Here is a 10117-nt window from a genome sequence, read left to right on the forward strand (position 1 = left end):
GTAAAATTGGTCAAGAAAATCAAAATACAAATTGAATAGAATTCATGAGTAACAACAATAAAACATTTTATTAAAACCGTTGTAATAAGAAATTTCATTTTACATAACGATTTCCATTTTTTGTTAGTGATAGTAAAATGAAGTTATTTTAATCCATTAATTAAATAAGTACAATTCCTTTGAAAATGTTTCTGGGTAATATTTTATCATACAATTTAGGTACTAAGGCTATACTTATTTCATATACTAATAAATCCCAATACATTCTTAATATCTTATGGAAATTACTTCATACCACCATAAGTATTTAAATGTAAAAGAGATAAACCAAATAAAAAAAAAAAAAGAAAAACTGCAAAATCAAAATGAGACCAAAAAAAAAAAATTTATCTTTTCTTTTTTTTAAATGAATTTTAATTACAAAAGTGACATTTTTGCCTCCTGGTGATCATATAATGAACTTGAAGATATTTTTAGACTTTATTTATGTATATTCCTTACACAATACAAAAATATTTTAATATGTAGATATAATGTACATACATATATCTGTATAATGTACTAATGTTTATACCAAATGTTAGCCCAAATTTAGTGCCTATAAGATCCAAAATATAAAAAAATCTTTGACATGGTATTAATTTGTAAGTAATTTTGAATTTATCAGAGAAGAAGACAACCCAAAATAATTGTATAAAAAAAAAATTTTCCTTGATCTTAAAATTTGAAATTTCCATTTTTATATTATCTGTTAAGAAAAGATTATAGAATGAAAATTATTTGAGTGTTATTTTGACATTTAATGAAAATAAATTTGGTCCATTTTTAAAATATTGAAATGATATTATTAAATTTTTGGTACCCAAGGTGATTTTACTTTAATTTCAAGGAGTAGGTATTGACCGGAAAAGTCGACTTCAACCTTTTTGATTAGAATCTTATCAAGCGTTTGGTAAAATCCTTTTCTTAAAATTGCAGTTCTTACAAAAACATTTATACGGATATTTTTGAAATTGCATAGCTACTATATTTGATTATACACGTGCTTCACTACACTCATTAATATTACGATACTCCACTAATTAATATTAGGGAAATTCACATTTCCGTTTGTAAAAACAGATAATTTTAGGTGAATTAAATTAGAATTTTAAATAATATAGATTGATTCGATTTGAAAAATCCAAGCAGTTTTTATGTAGAATTAAAATTTTCAAATTAATGTTCGTCTTTCAATAATTAGCAACTTGCCCAATATTCTCTGATTCCCATTGCTAGCCAATTGTCAAAAACAATTATTTATTTTTAATAATATTAATTATATAATAAATATAATATGTTAAATATAATTAAGAAATTTCTTAAAATATTTCAAAACTTACATTTTATTTGATATCAATATTGTGTATCAAGTGTTATTCGTAAAAAAATTATTAAAAAATCTTTATTAAAATTTTTTCATTTATTAAAACTTAAAAAAAAAATATTTCATTAATTTATTCTTCGCGTTCAAATTGCATAATTAAAAATCAAAAACCAATTTCTTTATATTAAATTTTAATTAATAATAAAAAAAAAAGAAACGAGTAGGTACTTGAAATTATAATTACAATATCGTGAACACCAATTACTAATTTGGAATTTTATTTCTTTTTATTTTACAATTTTTTTTTTCTTTTTAATTTTAATTTTAAAAAAATTCCGGCACAAATTATATATTTTCTTTTTTTGTAAAGTAAAAATAAATTAAAAATAAATAAATAATAAATTATTGTTGTTTTCTTAACGATTTTCAGCGATAATAGCGGTGAAGACGACAACGTTATTTTTTTTTTATTTATTTTGCTTTTTCTTTTTTTCTTACTCTTTCACTTTGAAAATTCACGTTTTCTTATATAAAAATAATAATGAATCAAACAAAAAAAAAAAAAACAAAACAAATTTTATTTATTTTTTTTTTAAAGAAAAAAAAATTTTTTTCCTTCTCTATCTTATTTTATATTAAAATATTTTCTTTTTTTTTCTTCTCTAATTCTATACAATAAGTGTATTTTATCCGCGTTCAATCTTTAATTCAGTGTTGAACTGTAAAGACGGCAAAATGAATACTGGTATAAGAAAAATGTCAATCTATATTATGTACCTTAATATTATAACGTAATAGATAAGCATGTTTACGGTATCGTAATATATTTTATTCCATATATAAAATATACCATGTAAATTCATGTGTGTGTGTGTGTGTATAATGTAACATAAGGTATTTATGGTATATCGTACTAATACGATATGATACCATCCATAATATTATTATAAACATGGTATGGTATATATGATAATTTTCTTTTTTTTGTTTTTGATAAAATATTATAAGACCAATAATATTATTGGTGTAATTTTAATTAAACATGTTAAAGAAACATTGATGATTGAACTTTCAATTTTGATATTACATATTTGTTTTGTTTTATTAATTCAATTTTTTCTACAATTTTTTTCTATAAATAAATAAGTACACCAATCATACTATAATTTTATTTTAATAACACCAACACGTTTGTTATTATTGTATAACCTAAACAAAACATTTGTGTGTGCATTATTTATTTCAAAAACCTTATAAATTTGAAAATAATTTTAAAAATTAAATTATGATATGAAAATTTTTCTCCTACATCCAATCAATAACATGATTTGATAGTAAAAGAGAAAAGTTTACAACCAAAATAATGTTAAAAAATTTAAAATATTTCACACATATTTATAACATGAAATTACACACATATGAGTAACATGAAATATTTTACAACATCCGTTCATATCTTTGTGCAATAAAATAATTTTCAACAATAAATTAATTCATTGCAATAAGAATTAAAATGAGCTTCTTTAAACAAATAACACTTTTACCGTTGATATCGCAAAATGCTAAATTTCTCCTTATCATAAAGGATTACGAAGGAGAAAAATATAACGAAAGAGAATTTAAACAGCACGTGAACGTATAATTCATGGCATATGAGTATGTACTACAGTACAGAATAAATAAAAAATTTAAAAAGAAATGGCAATTAAATTTCTACAACGAAAAAATACTTTAAATTTTAATGTTGGTGAAAAATAAAAATAAGCGGTTTTCACATTTTCAATTTGAACATAATATGATGAAAGTCAAAATAAGAAAAACGTGGAAAACTTCGCAATGTTTTGCTTTCCGTTTATTTTGTAGCTATTAAAGAAAAAAAATTTCATATGGCTACATTCTTTTTGTACAATATTTTTTAGAGGATAATTTCTTTTTTAGCGCATGTGATTTATATATAGTTCAAGATGATAAAAATGAAATGAGTATGAAATGCAATTTCGAAAAATTTCCCCTCTTTATTATATTACTTACTACATAAGTTACTACTTATACAATATTGTTTATTTCATCAACATTATTGCAAGAATATGTATAGAGTACTAGAGTGCATTCCTTAACAGTATTGAGAGAAAATGATATTATCTTTAGCCCACAGTTCTCTATACGCTTTTTTAAAAGTAAAATGTATTGAAAAGCGATGATGATAATTTAATAGCATAAATAAAATTTCAAGAGAGAAAAGGAGCAGTAATATCAAAAATACTCGTAAAACGTAACATGAAGAAAGAGAAGAATAAGCAGAAGAAGTAGAAAAAAAAAAAGTATATGTAACAGCAAAAGGAAGAAAAGAAAATTATGTTCAACTGGTGGTTTTGTTTTTATTTTTCTTTTTTTTATATTGTAGATTTCAAGATTCAAAAAGCATGATGCAATTGGTAATTGCTTTATATATTTTCTTATGAAGTGTACATACACATATCACTCTTTTATATGACATATGTAATAATATAGAGGTATAAGCATGTTCTATATAATATGTAGGTAACAAATTTTTTATATTCTTATTTTATCTTATCCTGTATAGCTACATACACTTACGTATAAACATACATAATTAGATTTTTCTTCCGCTTGATTTTTTCTTTTATTTTTACAAAATAAAAAACTTGTTTTTTTAGGAGTAATCTGGTTCAAAGTGATGTAGGAAATGTACATTTTGTATACCTAATGAGAAAGAGAAGCAGAGGAGAAGGAAAAGAAGAAAGCAAGTATGCAAAAAAAAAGCAACCAAGAAAAAAAAAAGGAATTTTACTTCTTCTTTTGTTACTTTTCTCTTCTTAACTCTTTAATTTCCTCTTAAAGACGATCAATATAAAGAATGATTAGCAAAAAAAAAACGATCGAACGACCGACCAACAGGCCGACATTTAAAGAAGATGAATATTCTATGAATGCCTCAATAATATGTTTTTTTTTTTCTTCTCTAATTTATTCTCACGGTCTGCAGATTTTTGAATAACATACATATATATATGTATGTATATAATATATTATTGAAATAGTGGTATAAATTAAAATAAAATTACTAAAAATATGTGCAGTTAATTTATTATGAAAGTTAAATGTGTATTTGATATTTAAAAATTAAAAATGTTCAATAAAATATATATAATATACAGACATACATATAACATAATATATAATACGTACATATTTATGTATGTGTACCCGTATATATAAAAGATTAATTCACTGAGTTGTGAATCAAGTAAATAAATTTGCATAAATGAAGAAATATTATTGTTAGATTTTTATACTTTATTTTTTGTTATTTATTTAGATGTTAAGTATATTTGATTGCTACACAATATTTTTTCATACTAGCTATAGGTATGTAGTAACTAGATTTATTGTAAAATTCAATGGAAAAGACATTTAGATTTATATTTACTTGCTTGATAAATTTATACACATAAAATGTAGATATAACAAGTAGTTGTCTTCATTCGGAATATGAGACAAAATTGCTATATTTATCTATAACATAGGTCATGTATTACGGTATATTATCAAGCAAAATAAAATTCCAATTTCAAATTATAAAATTTCGTTCTAAAATTCAAAATGTCGAATATTTATAGGTATTATATGAATTTTAGCGATTAAACAATACCATCAATAAAATATGATGGTGGTATTATTGTGAAACAACGATAACTCTGAAAACATTTTCAAATACATAAGAATTTTAATTGAAATATAAATACATACACATACATACGTTTACATATTTTAAATCAAATTTGTCATACAAATTATATTCTAATTTTCTAAAACATTTTTAAAATTTACAATGCTTTTTTAAACTTGTTTTAAGAGAGAGAGTGAGTATACTGCAAAATATTACAAAAATTTTGACATTTTCATCATGTACGAGTACCTTATTTGCAATTTAGATTTTTTCATCGTATAAGTGCATATATATTTATGTATGTATGTAATACTAAAAAATTTAAATATAATGGAATAGGAAGAGGAAATCGATTAATTCAAGAAAGTTAAAGAAAAAAATAACAAAAACAGAAATTATTTTTATGTACTCTTTTCTTTTGTCATCATTTCATTTTTATCACAAGGTTCACACAGAAGTCAAATTTTTTGTCATTTTATTAACTGACCACAATATAAAACAAAATTTAATATTCAACTTTAAATAAAAATACAAAATATAACATATTATATTTATGCATATTTTAACCTATAAATCATAATGAAAAACAAAAAATTCCCTTCACCTAGAGTCTCATTGTCTGCACTCTATCATAATAAATAAAATGCTGGTCAAAGGTTTGTCATAAAAAACCAACAGACCATAGCAAAGGAAAGTTAAAAACTTATCATCATCAGATTGGAAACATAAAAAAACAGCAAAAAAAAAAAATGGTATACAATTAAGGTATAAACAAAATTGCGTGTGCCAAAGGTAATAAACCCTATATAAGAACCAAAGTTTAAAATGTATAAAAACCAGTTTTCTCCAAAATATACAAAAAACCAACAAAAAGTTTAAAACACCATCAAATAAACGTTACGAAAAATACAGTTATTACTTTGTGTCTTTTGTTTAAAGAATGCAATTTTCCATTTTTTTTTTTTTTTGTTATAAATTTTATGTATGCAGGTTAAATGCTTATAGATATATATACTGACATATTATGGATATGTGTATGAATATCAACATAAATTTAATAATATATTTTCACCATTCTGAGCGTTTTACGCGAATTTACGCAATTATGAGATGAGGCGTGGATCATCGATTGAGATTTTTTTTTTTTTAATTATTTCCTTTATACTTTCTTCCACATTAATTGTATATGCATAACTGCATAAGATTTTTTTATGCGGCAACATACACAAGTACCTACATATTTCGACGTGTTTAATAGAGTATATGTAAGATTTGGAAAAAATAAATAAAGTTGGGTTAATCCAATGGATTGTAATATACATAGCACTTTTCCCCTCATTTTCTCTCTCACGAGTGAAAATACTGCTTTTAAAAACAATCTATGTATTTCTTATATTATTAAAATTACTTGTATTCATAAACGTAAGAAAAATAATTATATTAAGCATGAAATTTGGAAAAGCTTACAAATTCAGAAATATACGTTGCCCAAAATTGAAATTTTTTAAATTTCGGGAGCAGTTAACTAAAGAAGGCGCAGAGATGAAAAACATTTTTCTTCTATCAAAATGAACCATTTATTAGTATTGAAAGTCATTAAAATTTTAGACTGTTACTGCCAGGGGCCTGTAATGATATAACTGTGCAAGAAAAATGATATTAAAAATTTATAAAAAGCGGGTTTTACATAACGGTAAAATTTAAAGGCCATTTTGCTTTTCTAAATTTCAAACATGGCGTTATAAGAAGCCAGTTCTGTTAATGGTGGGAAGATAGGTAAAGGTTTTCTTTAGCTTTCTATCATCAAGGGTGTAGAAGTTTTGTAAACATGTTCACGGATGGACGAACGGACGGACAAACAGAGTGAAATTTATAAGCAGTTTTTTTTTCAAATTTTTTTTTGGAAAACTGCTAAAAATTTACTTAAAAGAAATATATACATATGTGTAGGTACCAATTTTTATAAAAGACTTAAAATCCATTTTATAAGATCAGCTGAAAAAAAACCATTACTCACTCAATATCGTAAAAATTGGCATCGAAAAGGGGAAAATTAGAGTTTCCTTTGTTGCATTATAAATTTTCAGTTTTTTTCCTTTCTTTTTTTTTGCCGTTTTAATTTTGTTCTGTTCTTAATTTTTGCCACCGGCAGATTATTTTTTCTTAAATTTCACTTGTATAATACAAAAATATTTCTGAATAAATTTTTAAAGGAAGTTAAAGAATTGGAACTGAACGATTATTTTTCGTTTTTTACATTACTAAACTACTTTTCTTTTTGTTTTTTGTATTTTGAGGAAAAAAAAAATGCTTTTTCATTTGTTTTATTAAAAATATTTTAATACTTTTGAAGCGGATGCAATTGTAATTTGTTTCCATACCTCATTTCTACTTGATTTCTGATATCTGAAGAATAATAAAATTTCAAATCTGTTCATACGAAACAATAACAAAATTCAAAGGGATAAAGATTTATTTTGAAATCATTACATTGTATGTATGTATGTGTAAAATTTGTACATTTAAAATACAATAGCTATCAGAATTTTACAAGATTTTTTCCGCTTGTATATACCCCAATTTTTAATTTAATCATTATACGCTTTATGATGAGTTCTTTTAAGAAACTTCAGACATACTTTTAATTCGGCTTTAATCTTTTTTTTAAAGTTTTTTTTTTGATTTGTAGGAACGTGAGGCAAGAAATGGAAATTTTAAAGTAAAATTTTATATTTTGTTACAGAGTTTTTTTTTGTTTAAATTATTCATCGTCTTTATAGTGAATATGGGTACTTAAATTTTTCGATTTTGGCACATTTACAAAAAAAATTTGAAAAAAAATGTTCCTTTATTATAATTACACTCTGACTATCCGTTTGTTTGTTTGTTTATGATAAGACTAAATGCACTATAGTGAATTAAATGGTCAATGATACTTTGTACACAAATAAATCTCTTCGTAAAAATTTTATTTCAAGTCATTACGAAATTAATTTGACAAAGCACTAGCTATTGCGTCTAAAAAGCAATTTGTACATTATGTAGGCGCAAAATAATCAAAAACTATATCTTGCATCATGAAAAACGAAAAAAGTTACAATTACTTGTTTTTTCAAACTGGTTTTCTGTTGTTTCATACAGCAATTTTCCCCTTAATTGACAACATGGATGAAACTCACCACCTCTCTTGACTACATTTTTAAAGGCAGCGAAGAAGACGACTAAGATTAAATTTATGAAAGGGAAATGTGCTATTTTACAAGCAATAGTTTTGATCGAATACTTTTTTTTTTGAGAAGATGATAAATTAGCATTGAAAAATCCCAAAAAAAAAATTTGAATTGCAATTAATTGGAAATTCAATTGAGTTTTTATGTTCTTTTGCTGTTTCATTTGATTTTTGAATACGAATTGTAAAAATATTTTGTTAATATTTAAAATTTTAACATTAAAATATGTGCAATTCAATTTAATGGTTATTTTACTTTATTATAATAATGAAAATTGCCTTCAAGAAAAATGTTGATATGACTTCATCTTCGAAATTCCAAATATTTTTGGAGGTTTTTCAAATTTTTTTTATCTCCCTTTACAAAATTCAAATTCTTTGTAACAATAGTGTTTTAGGAATCAAAATAAATAGTTTAGCAAAAGATAAAAGTAGCTTGTTTAGGGTAGAGAATTACTTCAAGAGTCAGAGTTAATTTTTGTTTTGGAAGAATTTCTCATTTCCTTTGACCGGAAATACTTTAGAAATATGTTGTTTAAGCACTTATTCAATAAATTAGATCATTTTGTAGAATATTTTGTATTCATTTTAATTTTAGTTTTATTAAATATGCACACTAAATTGTAATTGAAAAGGAGCGATCTATAGAGTGATGAATCTCAAAAAATTTAAACACATCAACTCAAACAATTGTTCAATTTATTAATATTCAAATTTTTCTTAGTTTTTATGTTTAATACTATATTATTCAAGAATCAAGAGTGTATTTAATTTAGGCAAGTAGTCACATCGATAAATGAACCACGCAAGTTCTATTATACATGTAAGATGTGAATTGAGATCCAAGTTATTGAAAATATTCCTTAAATATTGTTGAGTTCCATATATTATTGAAATTTGAAACTAGATAATAAAAAGTTAATCAATAATAATTTAAAACAAATCTCTCAATATTAAATCGCATATTTTTTATCAACATCACTCATTTTCTTATTTTCTATTGCAAACTTTCAATATATTTTTAATTACCGGAATATAGGTATGAATTCTTAAGGTTCTATAATGATTTAAATAAGTACATTTCCAAAATGCACAAATTGACCGAATGAAATAATAAATTTCAAAAAAAAAACCAATTCTATTTCAAATTATACTGCATTTACTAAAACTGAAATGTGAGCACGTAGAATTCAATAAATGCCTTATAATCCAACTGATGCATATTTAATTTAATTTTTCAATTCTAACACATAAATATATTCCTACCCATATTGAACTAAATACATATATATGATATAAATACAGAAAACCACAGTAAAATTATAGTCTTAAGATCATTAAATCAACCTGTATAAGAGCCATTTTTATGATTTCAATCAGCACTATACTTACATGTATGTTCATACAATAAACATAAGAAAACATCAACACAAATCAAAAAAAAACGCTATATACCCCCTATTTGTATAATGTATATAATATATTGTATATGTATTTGTTCTTGAAGTAAAAATTTTATCCTGCTTTAAGTGTTCTGCTCCAATTATTATTGAAATAGAAAATAATATTTACCAATAAATTTCATTCCATATAAAATATTTTTTTTTTCTTTACTTTTCAAATATTCTTTTAATATATTTTTTTCTTATACTTCTTCAGCGTGGCACGTTTCTATACACTATATTCATATTATTTAACTAAAGTAAAACAAATTTTTTTTTTTTTTAGAAAATATATAGAAAAGAGCAAGAAGAAAGCATTAAAAACTAATATATTTTATGCTAGTTCTTTTTTTAAATGACATAAGCTTTCTGACCTATTAAATCCTTTT

The 10117-nt window shown here is 23.4% G+C and overlaps 1 protein-coding gene across 1 annotated transcript in view; it reads right to left on the minus strand.

The window, feature by feature from the left end:
* The window catches only part of LOC129610303 (EGFR adapter protein-like), a 105037-nt gene extending 102957 nt beyond the window's left edge, over positions 1–2080 (minus strand). The window contains exon 1 of the mRNA XM_055522837.1: positions 1383–2080. The gene's annotated coding sequence lies outside the window, so the exon portion shown is untranslated. The remainder of the gene's footprint in view (positions 1–1382) is intronic.
* Positions 2081–10117: the final 8037 nt, after the last annotated feature.

Source organism: Condylostylus longicornis, unplaced genomic scaffold (assembly GCF_029603195.1).
Source record: "Condylostylus longicornis isolate FDR11 unplaced genomic scaffold, ASM2960319v2 ptg000044l, whole genome shotgun sequence".
NCBI lineage: Eukaryota > Metazoa > Arthropoda > Insecta > Diptera > Dolichopodidae > Condylostylus > Condylostylus longicornis.